Source organism: Cryptomeria japonica, unplaced genomic scaffold (assembly GCF_030272615.1).
Source record: "Cryptomeria japonica unplaced genomic scaffold, Sugi_1.0 HiC_scaffold_25, whole genome shotgun sequence".
Taxonomy (NCBI): Eukaryota; Viridiplantae; Streptophyta; class Pinopsida; order Cupressales; family Cupressaceae; genus Cryptomeria; species Cryptomeria japonica.
In genome coordinates, this window is record NW_026728847.1 from 899,899 (window position 1) to 910,113 (window position 10,215).

Here is a 10,215-nt window from a genome sequence, read left to right on the forward strand (position 1 = left end):
CTTGTGTGTTTAGTAAATAAAGATTTAATCATGAAAAGGAAAACTATTAATTTTATATGTCTTGTATATTTTAAAGTAAAAATAAAATTAAAATAAATCCAATATTTGCTAAATAGATTGATGTTTATTTTTATTGCAGAAATGAACTATTTACAATATTTATCATGTTGTTTTATTTTACTGTCATAATTATTTTTAATGCTGCATATTTCTCACCTAAATATATATATATATATATATATATATATATATATATATATATATATATATATATATATATATATAACTCATATTAAAAAAAAAATATTGTTAACTCTACCTCGAGAGTCCCACGGAGCCCAAGCTCCACACGAGAGGCCCTTGGGCGGCTCGGAGCCATAGAGGCACTGTAGCACCACTGCGACTGCGACCCACAGGGGTGGCCTTGCTTGCCACTACGAGCTGCATCCTACAGAGACGTCGCAATGTCATTGTAGGGCACAACCCGCAGTGGCACCCAAGGCATCGCTGCGGGGGCGCAACCCCGCAGTCTCCATTAGTGGCGACCTATGATATCATCCGCCCCCTATGATAAAACCCCTTTCTGTGGCCATTGAAGATGCCGCCTCCACCTTTTTTTCTTGCGGGCTCTGTGTGTTATGCCTCTACCATGAACAGACCTACCCTGCTGCATAACATGAAACCCTAACCCAGATTTCGGGTTAGGGTATTCGTGAGTTAGTTTAGAAAGGAGAGTATTGTAGTTGTTTTTATAAACTTCTAGTTTAAGTTTGGGTATATTTTTTTTATGTTAGATAATTTGAAAAGGGGGGATTTTCTTATTTTTGGCTTTATATGGTTATAGTCAATTAATTACCATGATTTCATATATATACATTTTAAATATATATGTGTGTGGGTGTGTGTGTGTGTGTAAGTATAAATTTGGATTAAGAGTATAGATTTAGTTTAAGTATTTATATTTATATTTATATATATTATATATTCTATATATAAAACATATAGGTATATAAATATATGTATAAGATGTTTAAGTTGAAATCTTTTTGGTTTAATTTTTATTAATAAGTATTAATGAGAGTCTATTGTAATATTTAGCCATAGGGAATTAATTTTAGTTCCACCTTAATTTTGGCTTTCGAAATTTAATTTTTATACATCAATTTATATTATGAAATTACGTAACCCTTTAGTCGGATTTTAGGCACATTATATTTATTGCCCAATTGATTATTAAATTTTAGTAATCTAGTGCTAGAATTAATTTAATTAATTCCTAGAGCAATTAAAAGATTATTTGAGATTAATAATATCTCTTGTCAATATGGTTAAAGAATTTTGTTTAAATTAATTTATTAATTAAAGAAGTAGTAATGATTGTTTTGGAGAGTTATTTTCCACATTTAATTTATTTTCGCATGTTTGATTAAGTTAATTAGATTAACTTTAGTAAACAACTCTTTTAATTTCCAGAGTTTAAACATAGTTAAGACAAGACTTAATTATTGCATATTTGATTTTGCTTAACTAGTTTTGTTAGGATGCTTTAAAAAAAAATTTGTTGTTTTGTTTTTGCCCAAAAGTTTGGGCATGACATACACCTCACACCAACTAAGGGCACAAGTGAAACAAGAGATCCCAGTGTTTGCAACTTGGCTCTGATACCAAATGTAATGCCCCGCCAGGAAACCCCGAAGGGATAAGCTAAAACACAAGAATAGAGTGCAAATAATTTTATTTTTTTAAATTAAACACAACACAATGATACAATGAGATATCAAAATTCAGATTACAAAGTGGAAGACATCATCTAACACCTAAAGAGTTTCCCAACGTGATTACTTAATTCCACATGTAACTCAACTCACGCTAATTAATTCAATTAAGTTGAATGACTTAATGACAAGATAATACTTAAACAAAGGATAATTTCTTTCAGAAGATAAAAATATAGACAACATGATAAGGCTCATCCATTGAGGTTAAAAGTATATGTAACCTGATTAAGTTCTTCTAATAAAATTTAACCAACCATTACATTCAAACTTTCATTAAAACATAAGACATGCATCTAATTTCAAAGCCTAGTTAAATTCATCATAAACTAATGAATACTTTCCAAGCATACTTTAATTGCATTATCAATAACTAAATACATTTCGTTATTCAAATCTACAATCCTTCATGATCCAAATCACTGCATTTAATAAGATGACTAGACATATGTGTTAATAAGATGAGAGGGGGGGGGGGGGTGAATCATACAAACTTAATCTTCAATATATTCAATAGATTCAACCTCGGCAACCTTATCAGAAAAATTGTAAAGCATGCAGACTCATAAACAGATAACACCACAAAACATATAACACCAAATTTAACATGGAAACCCAAATAGGGAAAAACCACTGTGGGATTTCAGACCCACTAAGAAATATACTCTTCTAGAGTATGCTCGGTTAAAAGAAAATCTTGTTAAAGATTAAAAACACATTGCTAGATGTGACCCAGTTAAGGGATTTCCCTCAGATCTATTAGGATCTTCACCTTGTTAGAGGTGACCTTGTTAAAGGGTTTCAAACACTCAATCAGAATGTCACCTTGCTAGAGGATTTACAAATAAGACTGTTAAGTCCACTCGGTTAAGAGATTTTCTGTCACTTACAAATAAACAACAATAATGAATATGTCTACAACTTTGCATCTAAAATGCTGAAGCAGATTCTTATTTGCTCAACACAATCTAGTCATAGGACTTATCTTGTCCCTTTGCTAGGCTCCTTACTCTGTTATTCAAATAGGTCTTCAAGCTTCTGTTCTCTGTAATCACTATGTAGCATCCCTGTGATTACACTTGCCCGCATACATTGTTTATCAACAGTTCCTTATTTATAAACAATTTGCTAACCGCTTAATCTCCTTGATCACATTTCCCATGATCAATCATAGCCATTAGATCTTCAATCTTGACCAGGTTCAATGTATCCTTCGATCTGAAAATGTTTTACCTCGCCTTGGAACTTACATACATTTCTTGGAACTTGTGTTAGGGTATTGCAGTTCAATCTGAGCTGTAGATCTTCCTACTGATCTTCCATTGCCATAGATCCTTAACAAACTTCATACATGTTGTAACAATCATTTAATCATATCTAGCTCATCAGCTTCCTTCATTAAATAACACTTTTATTCATCCAATGCATTCTGTTATTACTCAGTTGTAACTCGGTAAATACTAAACTTCACTCAGTAGACATTTCATCTTCATTAATCGATAGCGATAACCTTAGGGTTTACCGACTAGGTTCCTTAGGGTTTACTGACTAGGTTCTTTGCTCGGTAACATAGTATAGTATTAACCTTACAAACAATAGCATATGTAGGATATCAAAAATAATCTAAACATCATGATCTCATCATTGTCTAGCTCGGTAATAGTTGCCCATTGAATAACTTATTCCTCCCCTTATTCATCACATTCTTTCTGTGTCTTTTACCGACATCTTAATTCTCTTCAAAACATACTTCTTAAGATATGGCAACATCATACTGAATCATAAAATCAATTTCTTGACATCAATGACAAAATAATATTGTTAGGACAGTAAACATCCTTAATTAGTTATAACCGTAATCATCAACAACCTTCTCAATATCCTTATTGAAATACCAACAATCTCTTATTGTAATTGGAATGCCAACAATCTCTTCTTGTCTTTTATAATGCCGACAACATGCATTTAAGATTAATTTCATCTAATCCACTTTATACATCATCAGGGTTCTGGCACAATCCATAATAGATCTATTTCTTCTCTCAGCTATTCTATTTTGTTGTGGAGTTCTCGGTGCAGAGACTTGTCTTTTAATACCATGATCATTGCAGAATAAGTTGAACTCATTAGAAGTGAACTCTCCTCCTCTATCAGATCTAAGACATTTCAATTGTCTTCCTATTTCATTTTCAGCTCTTGCCTTGTACCATTTAAATATTTGAAAAGCTTCTGATTTTTCTTTTAAAAACATAACTGACATCATCCTTGAATAATCATCCACAAATAATATGAAATATTTATCACCATAATAACTCTAAACTTTCATAGGACCACAAAGATCAGTATGCACAAGATCTAAAATTCCCTTAGAAGTGTAGGACTTACTTGTAAAGCTTGATCTTGTCATCTTTCCCATCTGGCATCCTCGACACATAGCATTCTTAGGTTTCTCCAAACTCGGTAGACCTCTTACTTGGTGCTTCTTACTTATTTTGATCAGATTATCAAAATTTACATGACAAAACCTTTTATGCCATAACCAGATATCATCTATCTTTGCATATAGACACTTATTCTGAGTTGAGTCAAGGTGAAATGTGTTACCTTTTGTTTGTGTCCCGGTAGCTGCTAACTTTCCATGCTTGTCATGAACTTTGAAAATTCCTTTCTGAAACTCTATTCGGTATCTTGTATTGTTTAGCTGTGCTACACTCAGCAAATTGTATTTCAAAACTTCAACCCAATAAACATCATTGCATTTAGCATTGTCAAGAAGTGTTATAGATCCTTTACCTCTTACTGGACATGGTGCAAATCTTACATAACCTCCATCATAATCTTCTAATATAACAAACTTGTGTTTATCACCTATCATGTGATGTGAGCATCCACTATCTATGATCCAAGAATCATTAGTATTTATGTGAGATATTAAAGCTTTTTCTTCATACCTTTCTTCATCTAATCCATCTTTGATAGCCACATAAACAACTTCCTCTGTATCAGTTTCATCTGATTTATCATCATTTGATTCCTCATCTGCTATTAGGCATGTCTTTTTATCTCTTCTTTTGAAGTCTCGGTGTCCTCTGTAATGATTATCTTTTTGTTTGTCATCTCGGTAATCTCTCTTTTCACTAGATTCTTTGTTAGGACAGTTAGAAGCCATATGTCCTATTCTATCACAATTAAAACATTTAAAAGGCAATTTTCCTTTGTACTTACCTTTTCCTCTCGGTAGCCTTTTGGCTAAAAGTGCTTCAAACTCTTCTTGCTTTCTGATTTCTTCATATAGTTTGTGTACCTCCTCCATGTTTTTGTGAAATCTTTCACTTGCTCCATTGTGATTCCCTTTAGAATACTTATACTTTCTATCATTGTAATCATCAGATTCATCAAGATGAAAAGAACTAAATGCAGACTCAACTTTATTTACTGAAGACCCACTGTTATCAAAGTTACTTAACTCAAATGCATGTAGCTTACCAATAGTAGCATCCAAAGAAACTGGCATATTGGGTATAGACCTCAATTCATTGATTGCAGAGACTCGGATTGCATAAGCAGGTAGAAGGGTTCTTAATAACTTACTTGTGACATCCTTCTCTTCAATGGTTCCTCCTACTCCTTTGATTTGATTAAGAATCTCCTTTAACCTTATACTGTACTGGGTTATGTTCTCACCTTCATTTATTCTCATAGATTCAAGTTGTCCTCTTAGACTGTCCACTTTTTCTCTTTGAACATGTTCATCACCACCATACATAGATATGAGCTTGTCCCACATTGATTTGGCATCATTGCAGCCTTCTAGATCATTAAACTCTGAGTTGGTCAATGCAGATGTTATTTCAATCATTGCTTGAATATGTTCTTGCTTTGCCTTTATCTCTTCCATTGTCAATGGATAGGTGCTAGGCGTAATGAAATCATTCTCCAGATAATATACAACATATTCTGCAATTCCTGATAGGTGCAGCTTCATCCTTTTCTACAATGTAGAGAAACTTGACTTGTTCAGCTTCGGTGCATCCCTCTTATAAATCTTTGGATCTTTTCCTCAAGTGCCTTTAAACTTTAGTTCCGGAGTCCAAAGCTCTGATACCAATTGTTAATAAGATGAGAGGGTGGGGTGAATCATACAAACTTAATCTTCAATATATTCAACAGATTCAACCTCGGTAACCTTATCAGAAAAATTATAAAGCATGCAGACTCATAAACAGATAACACCACAAAACATATAACACCAGATTTAACATGGAAACCCAAATAGGGAAAAACCACTATGGGATTTCGGACCTACTAAGAAATATACTCTTCTAGAGTATGCTCGGTTAAAAGGAAATCCTATTAAAGATTACAAACACATTGCTAGATGTGACCTGGTTAAGGGATTTCCCTTAGATCTGTTAGGATCTTCACCTTGTTAGAGGTGACCTTGTTAAAGGGTTTCAAACCCTCAATTAGAATGTCACCTTGCTAGAGGATTTACAAATAAGAATGTTAAGTCCACTCGGTTAAGAGATTTTCTGTCACTTACAAATAAACAACAGTAATGAATATGTTTGCAACTTTGCATCTAAAATGTTGAAGCAGATTCTTATTTGCTCAATACAATCTAGTCATATGACTTATCTTGTCCCTCTGTTGGGCTCCTTACTCTGTTATTCAAACAAGTCTTCAAGCTTCTATGCTCGGTAATCACTATGTAGCATCCCTATGCTTACACTTGCCCGCATACATTGTTTATCAATAGTTCCTTATTTATAAACAATTTGCTAACCACTTAATCTCCTTGATCACATTTCCCATGATCAATCATAGCAATCAGATCTAAAATCTTGACCAGGCTCAATGTATCCTTCGATCTGAAAATGTTTTACCTCGCCTTGGAACTTGCATACATTTCTTGGAACTTGTGTTAGGGTATTGCAGTTTAATCTGAGCTATAGATCTTCCTATTGATCTTCCATTGCCATAGATCCTTAACAAACTTCATACACATTGTAAAAATCATTTAATCATATCCATCTCATCAGCTTCCTTCATTAAATAACACTTTTATTCATCCAATGCATTCTATTATTACTCGGTTGTAACTTGGTAAATACTAAACTTCACTCGGTAGACATTCCGTCTTCATTAACCGATAGCGATAACCTTAGGGTTTACCGACTAGGTTCTTTACTCGGTAACATAGTATATTATTAACCTTACAAACAATAGCATATGTAGGATATCAAAAACAATCTAAACATCATGATCTCATCATTGTCTAACTCGATAATAGTTGCCCATTGAATAACTTATTCCTCCCCTTATTCATCACATTCTTTATGTGTCTTTTACTGACATCTTAATTCTCTACAAAACATACTTCTTAAGATATGGCAACATCATACTGAATCAGAAAATCAATTTCTTGACATCAATGACAAAATAATATTGTTAGGATAGTAAACATCCTTAATCAGTTATAACCATAATCATCAACAACCTTCTCAATATCCTTATTGAAATACCAACAATCTCTTATTGTAATTGGAATGCCAACAATCTCTTCTTGTCTGTTATAATGCCAACAACATGAATTTAAGATTAATTTCATCTAATCCACTTTATACATTCTAATAAAATGTCATCCATACATGCTAAAACTAAAAAGGAAACATAGGAATATAAGCATCACATAACACCATATTGAAATCGGAGTTCACCCTTAATGGGCTACATCTTCGGGTCTGCTAAACTACAAGACCCCTCTGATAAATAAATAATAGATAGGAATACATAAGGTCACATCATTTACAATCCTGCCATCAAGGTGAACATAACCAATAATACATATGACCACATCGGTCAAATAAATACATAAATGATCCCTGAATAGGAAAGGATCCAACTGAACATAATAGAAGGAAATACAAAGATCCACTAGAACATCTGTGAAACTAAGTCTTCGCAACCCGTTATAAGAAACCCAAGGTCTAACATGATATTAGGTACTCACAAGGGCATAAGCAACATGATGACTCCACAACAGTGCTCCTATCAAGAGAACACAACAACACACTAGCGAACATAAGGGACACGTGTCATCACATAACCTGTTATGGTTACCATGATAGCTCTTCATAGGTTTCGGCCCCATCAACTGGGTTACCATAGCAACCTATTCTGAACCTCTGGCCCATCCAACTCTCATGTGGACCCACACATCCTTTCGTGAAGACAAGGATGATGGTTTGCCATTTCAGGCCTTCTCACCGCATGTCGAGTCTGTGTTAGCACTCATCCCATGTGTGAGGCACAATTATCTTACTTAGTGATTCATTAACTAGCTCTCTAATATTCTATTAGGTTATTGCTTATTTAGACACACTTCTGATAGGTTACCCAACAACCAGTTTGGGCGCGGCCCCCAATCGAAAGCCTCTTTCCCAAATGACATTAGGTTATACTAATATGAACTCCTAAACCAAGCAATACACAAGGTCAAGCAAACAGAGTTCAACATGGTAGGAATACCCACTTGGTCAAACAAGAATTGATTCGAGGTGCACTGACTGACGATACTATAACTAGAGACCAGACCAGCTATGGCCAACCATGAATCAACATTCGACAACCGCATAAAGGACATGACCAGTTACAACACCATCACCAGAAAATAGTCAAACTCGATATCGAGGATAGAAATAGGTACCCAATTCAATCTTATGACAGGGTCCAACAAACAAAATCAAAGACTTGCCATTTCTTAAGCAAATGCGAATTTAGAAAATTAAACATGCATAGGCATAGATTGGAAAAGACCATCTTCTTTCCTATTGCTTACACACAACAATCGATCCAGTTTTCTAAAGGATCTATGCTGATTACAGTTTGTTTACCTTATCTAGGTACAGGTCGTTCATGGTTTACTAACGCACTAAAGTTCGATTGCATCACACAATAATTTAAATATTTCATCGTGAGTTTTCAAACCAAAATCACATGATAATAGTTATAATGTATGCAGTATACACAATGATATAAACTCAATTATTCATTACTCGCATAAAAATATGATATTCATTTTCAAAAATAAAACATCATTTTCATCCATGGTCAAACACAATAATCTAATCTCATATTCCAATTTTAAAAAAAATCAAAATTGGAAATTACAATTTACAAATTAAAAATTACAATGAAAATAAATTATTTAATTCCCAATTAAATTTATTTTCATTTCCTAGTTTTAAATTCCCAAATTAGCATAATATTTAATCGTCTGATTAAAAAAAATAAAAAATTATATAAATCTTTTCCTACCTCCAAAATTATTTAAAAATAATTTATATCACTAAAATATAAAACTTATATATATATATATATATATATATATATATATATATATATATGTATGTATGTATGTATGTATGTATGTATGTATGTATGTATGTATGTATGTATGTATGTATGTATATATCTATATGTATATATGTATATATACATATATATACATATATATATATCTATATATATGTATATATATATGTACATATATGTATATATGTATGTATATATATATGTACATGTATGTATATATGTATGTATATATATATGTACATATATATATATGTATGTATATATATATACATATATACATACATACATATATACATATATATATATATATGTATATATATATACATACATACATATATACATATGTATATACATATGTATGTATATATATATACCTATATATACATACATATGTATGTGTATATATATATATATACATACATATATATGTATGTATATATATATATATATACATACATATATATGTATATATATATATATACATACATATATATATATATATAACAAAAACAATGATTACATTAAATATTAATTAACAACCACTTTTTAAAATAAGAAAAAGAAAAAGAATTTTTGTTTAAATAATGTTTTAAGCCCACATGGGCTGGCCCACCACATGGGTTGTATGTTCCCATGATGGGGGACAAGCAGGGAATGATTTTTTTTATTTTTTTGAAAACAAATTAACTTCTATGCAACTAAATTTGGGCTTTTTCCAAATTTTGACAACATATCTATACTTAAAATCAATTTACTCACAAATTGAAACACAAATTAAGAAGGAAAATGAAGATTTCATTTCCAATCAAACAAACTAACTATCAGACTAGAGAGAATTCAAGAAATTTAGAGAGTTTCAAAATTCAACAACACTAAATCAAAATCAAAATCAAACAACCTGCAAATGCTTTCCTGGAAGACAAATTGTAGAAGAGTCATCCCAAATTCTTCAAGAAAATCAAAAACCCCCCAAATTTGTATGCAAATTTCTCCTCCAAATGCCCAAAAATTTCCATTCCAAAAAATAACTCTCTAAAAATAATCCTCCCAAAAATATTTTCAA